This window comes from Camelus dromedarius, chromosome 3, assembly GCF_036321535.1.
Source record: "Camelus dromedarius isolate mCamDro1 chromosome 3, mCamDro1.pat, whole genome shotgun sequence".
Classification (NCBI taxonomy): domain Eukaryota; kingdom Metazoa; phylum Chordata; class Mammalia; order Artiodactyla; family Camelidae; genus Camelus; species Camelus dromedarius.
Window position 1 is genome coordinate 27,066,335 of NC_087438.1, and position 12,258 is coordinate 27,078,592.

The window sequence follows — 12,258 nt, forward strand, 5'->3', positions numbered from 1 at the left end:
AGAAGCCAAGATCTAAGCACTAGGTGTGCTCATTGCTATTGGGGTATCCATGCTCCTGGGCCCTCTGAGTGGTCAGAGCCAGGGAATATCTATCAATATATTGAATGTCTATTTATATATATAGAAAACTATGAGTTCACATTGATACATTCATTTCCAGCTCAACATCATAGGGTTCATTCTAGTTTGCTCCCTTTCCAGATTTTTAATTGCTCCTTCCACAGTGAGAAACATGGTCTCTACCATCCTTAACTTCCTTATTTAATCCATGTATGTAACTGATCTCCCATTTCTGCCACCACCCTTTCTCTGGTATGGATGTTCTACTTATCCTGCTTGGGCTCTGACAACCACACCCTCCTCCTCCCCACCGCTCCTCCCCACCATGTGAATGCCCTCCTCATGAATGCTCAGTCTCTGACTCCCCACACAGGCAGAAGTTCCCCTCCACAGCCACTCCACACATGGACACCTTCCTCACCCTGATCGGAGTCTGACTCCATGCAAGACCAAGGCCATCCCTTAGAACAGACACTCAACCCACTCTGCTTGGGCTCTGACTCTCTATGCTAAGCTGACCTCAGCAAGAACACCTTCCTCCCCTGTTGGAGCTCTCACACCACACATCCCACCACCCTCTCTGGGGATGCCTTCTCACCCCACTCTGGCTCTGACTCTCCTACTCCAGCCTTCATATGAACACCTTCTTCACACTGCTTGGACTCTGATGTTCCACTCTTGGTCTCCCTTGCACTCTCTAACCACGGATTCTACCTTGTTCTGTCCCATCTAATCACTATGGGACTGAATTGTTCAGGAAGGAAAGAGGAAGGGGAAAAAAAGATGCATTTTTTTAAAAAATTTTTAATTGTTATGTGTTTATGTTAATGTGTATTAAAATATGGTTAGTACATAAACTGGTGGTTTCATATATATTATTGCTTAGGATAAGGCTAAAGTAAGTCTTTTTTATCATTTAAAAATATTAATATTAACTCTGTTCTTTTCCAGAGCATAAAAACATGGTATTCTTATCATTCTTAGTATTTTGCATCAGGGTGTTTTGTCCTCAGAAGTAATCTGTTGGGATGAAGGTTATTTCCAAGACAGGCAACCTATTAAACCACTATCACTCATTAACATCACAGCACAACTGGCATATCAAGTATTTAACTTTAATTTTTGGAAAGCAAGTTAGAGGGTGTTGAGGGAATAGGAATGCTATAGACTGAATGTTTGTGTCCCTCCCCAAATTCACTGGTTGAAACTTAACTCCTAATCTGATGGTATTTAGAGGTGGGGCTTTTAGGAGGTGCTTAGGTCATGAGGGTGGAGACCTTAATGAATGGCATTAGTGCCCTTGTCAAAGAGGACCCAAAGGGTTCCCTTGCCCCTTCTGCCACATGTGTTTATGATGATGAGACAGCTGTCTATAAACCAAGAACTGACCCTCACCAGACACTGAATCTGCCAGCACCTGGATCTTGGACTTCCCAGCCTCCATAACCATGAGAAATAAATTCCAGTTGTTTACAAGCCACCTAGTCCACGTTATTTTTTACAGCAGCCCAAACAGAGTAAGACAAGAATTAAATACAGCAAAAGGCATGGCATTAATGTGCAAGGCAGAGACAGATTCAGAAAGCATTACTAAGACATATTTCTTCATTATAAAGGCACATGTCAACTACTTAATAATTCCCAAGAGGCCTTTGCTACAGAGGTCAAATAATGTTGAAGAAAAACAAGAAAAAGGTATCATGGCAGTGGAAATTTGCAATGATGATTTTTTTTTTTTAAACTAGTGGGCAAGACACTGATGCTTGGGGCTCAAAAGGAAGTGCTATTTATCACCCTGAACCCCTCCAACTATATGCACACACACCCCACCACCACTACCCCATCTTCAATAAGCCACTTGGGAAATGCTGATGATATCAGTACTACATGCCTTGGAGTTTAAACATTTGAAACTTGTTAGAGAGGCAACAATCGAATGCTTCAGTGAAAGCCCTCAAAGTGTGACAGCCAGCTAGTAAAACTACTGTGAAAATGTGTCTTAACATACAGGTAGAAAAGAAAGCTGATTTGCAGGAAAATGTAAAACTCAAAGGACATTTTAACTAAGATGTTGGGGAAAAAGTGGTTTTCTTGAGATGGATAATTGCCTAGAAAAGTATTCAAGAGCAGTAATGGGAAAAATTTAACAAGCTGGCAGCTGAGAAGGATGTGGAAACCTCTTTTTTTGAATTTATTTAAAATAAACAGAATCAAACTGTTCCAATTACAGCGCGTAGCTGAAGCGATACGTTCAGTGCCAGGTTTCATAGATCAACACCTCTGTGGTTCACACATATGATACCCATGGAAAATGATTTGTTGTGGTTATTTGAAACAGTTGTGAATGGTGTCTTAACCAAAAAACCAATTTTCTCCTTAATATCAATTTATACATTACTTATTTAATATATAACATTGATCCTGACATTGATTTTTTTTTTAAGGAATCCTTATCTTTTGGAGACAATAGTAAAATACTTACCGCAAAATAGTAGAATGTTTCAGATTTGCTTCAAAATTGTCCAGTGGAATGGAGGACAGTGACAAGACACAGAAATGGTGTAAGATTGGCCAGGAGGAGGACATTATTTAAGCTGGGTGATGACTACCTGGGTTTTGTATACCATTTTTCTTTAATTTTGTATATATTTGAAATTTTCCAAAATACAAAGTTTTAAAAAAAATAAGATTAGATCCCTTAGGTAAGAAGCTGGGGAGTTTTGGTGGGTTTGATGGACACAGTCCCTAGAGGATTGGATTAAATTCATCCCTCTTATGGGTGGCCCATTAAGTCCTTGAAAAGATAAAAAAAAAAAATCAAACTTGGCCGCAGACTAAGGGGCCTTCATGTTAGATGTCTTAACCTTGGCTCACAGAAAGCCCTGGGACTGGGCTCCTCCAGGACTCCCAATTTCATAGGCGTGGGCTGCTCTCACCCGTGAGTCAGATGTCTTCCTGACTCAGCTTAAGTGGTAAGACTGATATGGGAGAAGTTAATTGCGTAAGAAGGAATACATCTATTTTTTTTTAATAGATTGTCCAAAAAGAGCTTATTCAGAGGTTTCATATTTTAATCTGAAGCAATTATATACATTAGCAGAAGCCCTGATGAAAAGTTTGGTGGGAGGCTTCTGTGCTTCCTTATCTATCTCTTCAGAAAAAAAAAATGCTCAAAAATCAGATGCATTTGGAAAAAATCATCAAAATGTTGACACTTTAACATTGAATTTGGGTGATTCATTTGTAATGTAGTAATATAACAAAAGTTATTTCAGGCTATTTGTTGACTTTATAGCTTTAAAATGGTAAAAGAGATTAAATTGGTCTTTCCAGCAATGTATCAGTTTTCATGTAAGACCTTTCTTTCTTTTTTTCTAGTAGGGTATGTTACTGTTCTCATAGAAGAAGGTTTGAGAAGGGGAACTGTGAGAGAGAAAACTAAAAAAATCAGATAGAGGCTACATCACCGAAGGCTTTAAATGTTAAATTTCTACAGATATTTAAAGGAATCTTTAGTCATCTACACACATGGGTGCCCAGTCCCTCACTAGAATGTCTTTTCTCTGTGGATGTCAACTCAATCTCTTTAATCTTTCTTACTTTATTTTGCAAACCTGCAGTTACTAAACAACTGGGGGACAATGGTCATCTTTGCAGGCAGCCTTGGAAGCACCATCAGCAGAGAAAAGATGTCACACAGGCAGAATCTGAAGCCCAATAGAAATATTCTAAGCTCAATATTTACCTTGGAAGTTGGAAAAGATTTGATTCATTTTGAGAAATAGCAATTCCTTTTCTTCTCCCCCTGGAGGGCAACTATACCTCTCTGCCCCATGGACTTTGGGCTTGACCAGTCATCGCTCTTTGGCCAAAAAATGTGAGCAGACATGATGAAAGCGTAAGCTTCAAATGAACTTATATGGCTTGGCTTCTGTCATAGGTTTCTGTGTTTGGTCATGGGAAGAATATGCCCTGAGTAACTGCCTGTCAAGGAGAATGTGAAGACACAGAGAACAAATCTGACCCCAAATGAAGCATGAACCCAAGCCTGGGTGATCAGCAGCTTGAAGCAGAGCTGTGAGCAAAAAAACATAAAATCAGAGCCATGAGCAAAAAAATATAAAATCTCTTGTTGCAAGTCATTGAACATTGTGGTAGTTTGTTACGCAGCATAATTACATCAGTGGCTAACTAACGCAGAAATCATCTACATACACAAGGAAATTAAAACCTGAGAAAGGATGCATATTCTTGGAAGACCATGTAAAGCAGTGACTCTTAACCTACTTTAGAGTTTTGGACTTTCTTAAGAATTCGATAAATACCTTGATCTGATTCTTTTCCATGCTTCCTTGATATACTTGGTCTCCATGGGAGTCCATCTGATAGGCAAAATCTAAAACATGTCTGGAATGCTAGCTGCAAGGGAGTTTGGGACATGTAGCTATTCAGCTTTCCAGCCTTTGAAACCCCAGAAGAGGTGCATGAGACTTGAGTGAGCCCATCTAACATACCACCCCAAGGAGGAGGTGTTTAGGGAGGCAAATGAGAAGATGAAGCCAGGGAGAATCAGGAGAACCTAGTATCATAGGAATCATGACAAGAGGCAGTATGAAGAAGTGAAGGGTTCATCACTTAAATGATGCAGAGGAACACCATGTAAAAATGTAAAGAATCTATTGAATTGGGCGCTAATGATACCTCTGGAGACCAGAACAGGGGCTGCTTCACAGGAATGGTGAAAAGATGAGAAAGTAGAGATGCTGAGTCCCAAAATATCACTCTTTCCAGAACTTTGGTTGAGAAAGAAAAGGGACGGATGTGATTACATCCATGGGTTCTTGTGTAATAGAGAATCATTCCTCACTGAGGGACTGGTGAAGTTGGTCGGCTATGGATTGTTTAGAAGTAGTCTCAATCTCTCCCTTCTTTGTCCTTTTTTTCATTGTCTTCGCCTCATTCCCTGAACCAAGGGGTCTTCTTGGGTCTCCCAAGTCTTCCTGTGAGTCAACAGAAGTGACTCTCAGATTCCCTGGGCATCTGCTTGCTGTCAGATTATCAGAGCCCACAACTATGGGAAAGTTCCCTGAAATGGCCACCACTGCTCAGTCTGTGCTCCGCATTCTCCTGACCCCATGCAGCCTGTGTCTCACTGTTACCTCCTGGCAAGGTCTGTCTCTCTTGCTCACTTTCTTTGTCCTATAATACACATTAACTCTCACTTTGTGCCCACAGGTCTCAGGCCTAACAGATTTCCAAGTCAAACCACTCTTGGCCTCAGGGTGTTGGTAGATACTGCTAACATTCTCTCAATATGCATCTTCCTTTTAGTAAAAGAACCTCCAAGTTTTACCGGAGCCTAAATAGATTTGAATTTCTCGACTTCTAAAACAGCTAAATATGACCATGTGGCTACATCTGAACCAAAAGGAGTCTCACTCCCCCTTTCTTGTAGGTGGAGAAAGGTGATGGCTGGAGTGCTCTTGGAGGCCATGGATTTAGCATGTCAGAGCTGCCTCTCTACCAGACCACTCATCTCTAGACTGTCAAATGCAGAGGAGATAAAGTTGGGTTTTAGTTAAACCACAGTGTTTTGTTTCAGACTGTACCTTAAGTAACACAGTGGCAACAAGACACATTATTCTCCTTGGTCACAATGACTGTGGTCCAGCTGCCACACAACATCTAGGGCTGGCTTCACAGTGACCATTGCATCTTTCTGGCTTGACCTCCACAGTTTGTTCTCTGCCTATTATCAGTCTCCTCTGACTTGAACAACATCTAAAGATGTTCCTCATTTATTCTGATATTTGGAGAACTGGGGGCAAGAATGAACAGCCCATGGTAGGATTCGCCTGGAAGCTTTGTTTCCTTGGAAACAATATACATATTCTCCACAATCAGTTAGCTTGCAACAAATTCAGGCCCTACCACTTAATAGCACTGCTAATTAACTGTGTCTCGGTTATAAAGGATAATTGTACCCATCTCCAAAAGTTGCTATGATGATCATTTTAAGTGACTACAGTTAAATGATCTTATTTTTGCAAATTTTAGGACAAACTATGACCATGTGAACCAGTGCCTAAACCAATCCCTGGATCTTGGAAATGTCTGCATCATCAGCTTTATACTAAACCCATCTTTGCCTACCTTACAGGGTCATTAGAAGACGACACAATGTAGACCCAGGGCCACTAGCACACAAAGCACGTTTGAGCTTATTACACAAAGGTGACCCCTCTAGACTGACATGGCTCAGGGCTTTGTCAGCAGAGCAAGGTTAGATTTCAGCCCTCACTCTTCCCTTGGCTGAGTGCTTTCAGCATTGCACAAACGCAGGGCTACTGGTACACCTGTGAGGTTGATGCATTTGTCAAGGTGCCTGGACAGCAGAGCAAGGGTGAGTGGGAACTAACTCAAGCCCTCTTCTCTCACCAAATTATGTGTCTCGGCATGCAGGTACTTATGCCTGAGAAGAGAGCATTTTTGCCTTCACACAAAGGTTCCATCTCTCTGCCAAGCCCTGCACCCGCTTTTTGCTAATAACGTACAGTGGTACCTTCAAGGTGTGGGTGGCCCAGCACGTTACACCAGCAGCTGTGGCAGCCCTGATACCTGGCACAAAACAAGCACTCTGCAAATATAAATGCAGCTCTTTGGGAATGCCAAGTCTTTCCCGCCTGTGTAATCATTTCCTTACTTACTCAATCTTGTATAAGTCAAGGTCATTTTAAAAGTTAATTTGCATATTTTCAAGGAAGCAGTTGGAAACCTAAGTTGCTTCAGGGAATTGCTTTACCAATGTCCCTGGGCTTTATGGGGAGAAGGGGAGTCCACACAAGTCCATTATCCACACAACTGGGGATTTTGCCAAGTTCCTTGGCTGTCTGCACTGGCACACTGGTAGGAAGGAATTTGAGGTTGCAGCAGCTGTGGAACACCCAGACCTCATTTTAGGCAAAGCCAAGCCAAAGGGCTGTTCCCAGCCAGTACCAGAGCCTGGAGGTGAGGGGTGGCAGGCCAAGCATTGATGCCCTGTGATGTCAGACTCGTCTTTTGGCTCCCTGATGGAAAGGCATGGAGCATTCCTTAAAGAGCCTGTTCTCTGAAAATTGGCCACTAGAGGGCTCTTTAGGGTCTCTTTCTCTGCTGTTTGTCCTGCTGTGAACTGGTAGGTTTGGTGAGTTGCTTTGGACATTACCAGGCCTGCTGAGGGACTGAGAAGGACAACTGTACCTCACAGGTTAGCTTATGAAGGTGGACAGCAGGACAGCAGAAGCCTCACGTGTCCACCCACATTATTTCTGCTGAGTCAGTTACCCTTAGACATTCAATTTCTCCATTAAAGGAAACATACGTTTAAAATTTTGGTAGTATAAAGGCTAACCTGTACTCCCACCAACAGCATTTGAGAATTAAGTGTTGACCCACACCCCTATTGACATTGGACATGATCAATCTTGTACATTTTTCTAACATGTTGAATTTAAAATACATATTGAGCAAATTTTCTTGTTTTTAATGAGCATCTGTATTTTGTCTGTTCTTATCCTGTCAATTCTTTGCCTTATATAGATATTAAAAATGATATGTATTTTTTAATCCACAAAGTCTCAGATATGGTTTCCATCAAGCTATGTCCTACTGGAATATGCAACCCCTTGGCCCAGCCCTCATTCTCTTCCAAACACACTATGACTGTCTTCTTATAAGAGCAGAGTTCGCTGCGTGCAACTACTCTTCTCTCCTAGTTTTGTGACTAAGCCTGTCTGTACGTTAGTACTGTCTGCTGTAGACTAAACACTCCTGGAAGGGCAGACCTGATTGGCTTATTTGTTCTGTTCAGCAAAATACATACTATTCAATAAGTGTTGCAATTGACAAAGATAGGTTTCAGATGTGGCTTCTTCCCAAGGGAATAAATCAAATATATGATTCTGGCCACAATTAATGTTTAAAACAGAGAATTTGGCTAGCATCTGTGCTGTGAGGAAAAATAAGCACTAAATCAGAGAGCTGCCTTCTGCTGACTTGTTTTTTTTAAAAAAAGCTAACTAGCAAAAATTTAAATGCATAGTCTGCAGCAAGTTACCAAGGAATTTTAAGTGTCATCTCTAGTTTCAGATGATCTGAGGATATTTCATTTTTAAAAAAAATCCTGTTTTTCAGATTATAATACATACTTCTTTTTAAAGGAATATGTGATCACTGAAAAAGATTAGTGATTTCTTCAAAAGTATTAAAAAAATTACTTACAACCCTGCCACTTAGAGATATCCATGAAGAACATGTTTCCTTCTAGTCTATATTTATAAGCACACATATACATGTACAAATATTATGTTTTTCCAAAATTAGAATCGAAAGATTCTGTATCTTTCTTTTTCACTTATCATTGGCATTTGTCTGTCTTAAATACACTTGGAAAACTGATCTTCAATGGCTGAATGATATTCCATTACAAAGGTATATAATAATCTACTAACAGACAATGTCTTCACACCTTCATGCTCCTGTTTTCTCTTCCTGGGCACACAGACTGGTTCCACTTTCCAGGCTCCCCTGCAGTTTAGTTTGGACCATGTGACTGAGTTCCAGTCAATGAAATCTGGGTGAAAGTGACTGGCCCTGGTCTTAAAACCAACCCATGTCATCCTCTTGCCCTCTCTTTTGCTGCTGCAAGCAGCTCTGGAAGCCACGTGTTTCAGATGCACGGCTATATCATGGAAGCAGCCTTCATCCTCGAGTCGCCACTTGGAAGAGGAAGGACAATCCAATCTCAGTGTGTTGCGGCACAGAGCCCAGTGATGCCTTAAGTAAATAAGTGAATCTAAAACTTGCAAGTTGCTTCCTACTTTCCATTATTGTAAGTAAAAAACAACACTTTGGTGATTGACAATTATGTTGCTAAATTAAGAAGTGTTAGGTTGGGGTTTTTTCCCTATTTTAAATAAGCAGATAGTGATTATTTCCTTTTTATTTTTCTATAACTTTAAGTTTTCTACAGAGAGCTTTTTTTTTTTTTTAAAGTGGAAAGAGATGAGCAGAATTATCTGGAGGATGACCCCTGATGTTGACGTTGTCTGGCCATGGACTTTCTGAAATCGGGCCCCCTCTTCCCCATGGGGGAGTCTGCGCCCCAACTCACACTGCCTTGCTCCCCCAGTTCTATGAGGCCAACATCTAAAACTGCTTCTAGGAGCTGGAATCCTCAGACAACTGCAGCACAGCCTGCGTCTAAACTCAGACTCAGATCTTTCTGTTCAGGCTGGAGGAAGCCCACTGGCTGACATGCTGAACTCACATACAATACTCTCGATCGGTGTTTCATTTTTTTTGTTCCTGTTAATCATAATGTTTTAAAATTTTTATTCTTTAACTAAATAATATATTTACATGGGTAAGAATTCAAAAGATACACAAGGACAGAGTTAAAACTCTCCCCTCTGTCTCTCGGTTCTCTTTCCCAGAAGCAATTAATTGTGTTTCTTTTACATCCTTAGAGAGATTATAATTGATTATAACTTGAGTAGAACAGCCAAAATAAACAATAAACTAAGTTCCTTGCATTCTTTGATTTTTAAAATTATTACTTTAAAAAATAAAAACAAATGGTAAAAATAAAACTAATCTGCACAGACAGGTTTAAATGAAAAGTACAAGCCTCCCTTACACACTATCCCCCCTTCTTAGACCCTCTCCCCAAGAACAACCATAGTCACCAGTTTCATTAATACCATTCAAAACATGCTTACATATAAACCCCACAAATAGGAGCAAGTTAAACAGACGCATGAACATACCATTTACACATTTCTGATTCTTACTTTTCTCACTTAATTATATTTCTTGGACACATTTCCAGAGCACCACATACAGCACGTACTCTCCCTGTATTTGAAAGGATGAATCATAAGGAATTTTCAGTCTCCTATTGCAAGATCTTTAGGTTGTCACTAGTCTTTCCTATTATAAACCATGTTTTTTTCCTACCGTGTCCCCATTCCCCCCACAATGTTCTTCTAGTGAGCATCTGTGCGTGTGTGTTATAATTTTGCAACTGTGCATGTAAGTCTACATTTCCAAGTAAGTGAATAATCTTTATTATTATTTCTTCTTTCTAAGAAGAAGGAGCATTTTCAAAAGATATTGTCTATTGTCATTCTTTTCCAAAACATTTATATCCTCATCTTTAGGCATCATGTTCCAGTAATTTCTAGGAAAACAAGTACTTGTGATTATTTTTGCTACAATCCAATAACATAAATTTCATAACATCTCTCCCCTTCTTACTATAAGTTTTTCATCTTATTCTAGTTTAGCTTGGTTATTTTGTGTTGAATTTGAATGAATATTACTGCCTGACATGTTTCCCACAAAATGCCAGTGGTATGTGGAAATTACCTGAGTATTATTCCAAAGTGACTAAGTATCATCCGATAATATTTGATAATGGATAAAATAATTGCTGTTGTGTTAGAATTAAAGAGGCTACATTTAAGGAGCAGAAAAGACAGAATAAAGAAGGGAGTGCCTTTAAGAAGTTTTCACTTCAGTCTAGATGAAATTAATTTAAGCACAAATGGAATCACAAAGATAAAGCTGTAGCTTACTGTTAATTCCCTCAAATAAACTTTGCTTGTAGCATTTGAACAAAGTTCACAGGAAGTTCAAGGACTAGTTTGACCAATCCTCTTTTTTGCCTAAAACTCTTTTCTTAGTAGTATAGTGCTATTAATACTCATAAATCTTCATTCTAAGCTGCTGTTTAAGATAATAGATTAATCTTACATGATTTCAGCAGGTTTTCATCAATTATCAGATTGAAGTCTAAGGCAAATATATTTCAATCTTTTGAAAAACCGGATTGTTTCAGAAGAATATTTAATTAGAGAGAAATCTAATCTAGCAAAGAAAAAAAAAAAAGAGAAAGTTCCTACTATTTTCTCCCAAGAACCCAGTCACTTAGCTCTTCAAAATATAGTGTAGGGAGTGTACTTCCAGTCACAGCTCCTATTAAACTGCCTCTCCTGCTTATAACAGTAAAAAAACATTAGAAACTAGGAAAGAACATTAAAAAAAAAAAAAAAAACCTTAAAAGCCATGGAGAATTGACAAAAGCACAAAGATTCTGGAGAAGAGTTAACACTTGGAAGAAGGGAAAGAGTATGGACTGAGTTTTCCCACATCTTATGGCCTTTAGCCTGAGACTACCCAAGTCTGCGAGTGTGGGGCTCACTAAAACTCAGAAAGTACACAATATTTCTGGCTTGAAGAACCAGAGGTCAGACTTTGAGGCAACCACATCCTTTGGCAAGTGAGGTGGGAAATAGCAGAAAAGAGAGAGCCAGAGAGGAAGAAGGTTATATTCTGTGTTTAAACTCTACGTCATAATCTCTGAACCATGATTGTACAAGGCAGACTCAAAGTAGCCCACCTAAGGCCAAAAAAAAAAGAAGAAAACAAAAATGAATTTGGTTTTGGGGTGCTACTACTACAATCAATATCATTTTTGTAGTTTGAGTCTAACCACATTAATTACCCATTTAAAAAGAAAATCAATGTCATTGGAGGAATACAACAGAATCTGGTTTTTATAATGTAATATTTAAACATCCAGACTGTAATCCAAAATTACTTCACATCCAAAAATAAATAAATAAATAAACCAGGAAAATTAGATCTATTCTCATAAGAGAAATAACCAATAGAGACTGACTCTAAGATGTCTAAATGTTAGAATAACCAAGCAATGCTTTAAAAGCAGCAATTATAACTATGCTCCATGAGGTAAAGGAAATATAACCATCATGACCTAAAGGTTAGTAAATATCACTAAAGAAATAGAAAATATATATAAAAAGGAAAAGTTCAAGAGCTGAAATACATAGTCATGCAAAATGTAGTGGATGAATTTGGTAGCAGAATGAAGAGGAGTCAATAAACTTAAATATTGTTTGCTAGAAATTATCCAGCCTGAAAAACACAGAGAAAAAAGATTGAAAATAATTAACAGAGCCACATGAGTGTTTAGGGCTATATGAAGGAGTCTAACATATGAGTAATTGGATTCTCAGAGAAAGATGAGGAAAATAATGGGGCAGAAAAAAAAATTTGAAGAAATACTAGCTGATAACTTCTCAAATTTGGTAAAAGACAGATTTGCAAATTTAAGAAGTTCAACAAATGTCAGGC